The sequence below is a fragment of the Vitis vinifera genome, chromosome 1 (assembly GCF_030704535.1).
Source record: "Vitis vinifera cultivar Pinot Noir 40024 chromosome 1, ASM3070453v1".
NCBI lineage: Eukaryota > Viridiplantae > Streptophyta > Magnoliopsida > Vitales > Vitaceae > Vitis > Vitis vinifera.
Window position 1 is genome coordinate 4,617,740 of NC_081805.1, and position 956 is coordinate 4,618,695.

The window sequence follows — 956 nt, forward strand, 5'->3', positions numbered from 1 at the left end:
TGAAACAAATGAAGTAAAATTATGATGACTTGTACCAATGATAGGGTATAATATAAAAATAAAATAATCATCATTAAAATAAGAATAATAATATTAATAGTATAGATAAAAATACTAATAATAATCATAATAATAGGTATGTTAACATTAGTACTAGTACAAAATAATAAAATTATTTAACTAAAATTTATTTTTATTAATCATAATATAAATAATAGTAGTACATAGAAATGGCCTTAATATAATAATGCCAAATCTTAATGCTTCTTTTTCCTTCATGATCAAAATATGAATGCTTCTTTTTTCCTTTTTCCTAAACTGACAGAAGCTCCTGTGGATTCTCTTAGAAGGTGAACATTTCTGCTAGATAAATATGAAGAAAGGGGAGGGAAAGGAAATCCAATATAAAGACAGGGTGAAGGTGATGGGGGAAAAGAGAATTGAAGGATGAAATGGAAGTGGGTATCAGCTTTGTAAATGCCCCATCCATTCACCAACTTCATCAGCTCAAAACTAAAGCAAAAGGAAGGGGAGATTATGGAAGGCCAAAACGTGGGCGGCAGGATTCGAACCTGCGCGGGCAGAGCCCACATGATTTCTAGTCATGCCCGATAACCACTCCGGCACGCCCACTTGATGCTAAATTCGAGATAAAAATTTTATTTGTTGATAAGGACAGAAGAATTAAAGCCACTTCCCTTTGGGAGATTCTGGAATTTAAAAGGGACCCGCAAATATTCACTAGAAAATGGGGATCTGAAGACTGAATTGACACGAAGACGTCATCCCATCAATAGAGGAAAAAAGGAATAACGAAGACTAAAAACCTCAATGATGGTAATTTGATTTTTAGGTCAGAAGAAAAGACTCGTCCTAGACCAAGTCGACTGATTAAGGGTCCACTCAGTCACCGTCCAAAATCAGCGTTCAGTTCATGAGATGATATATCTTCAAAG

At 34.4% G+C, this 956-nt stretch overlaps 1 non-coding gene across 1 annotated transcript; it reads right to left on the reverse strand.

The window, feature by feature from the left end:
- Positions 1-551: 551 nt before the first annotated feature.
- TRNAS-AGA (transfer RNA serine (anticodon AGA)) lies at positions 552-633 on the reverse strand. The gene has a single exon. It is a non-coding gene; the product is annotated as a tRNA-Ser (tRNA).
- Positions 634-956: the final 323 nt, after the last annotated feature.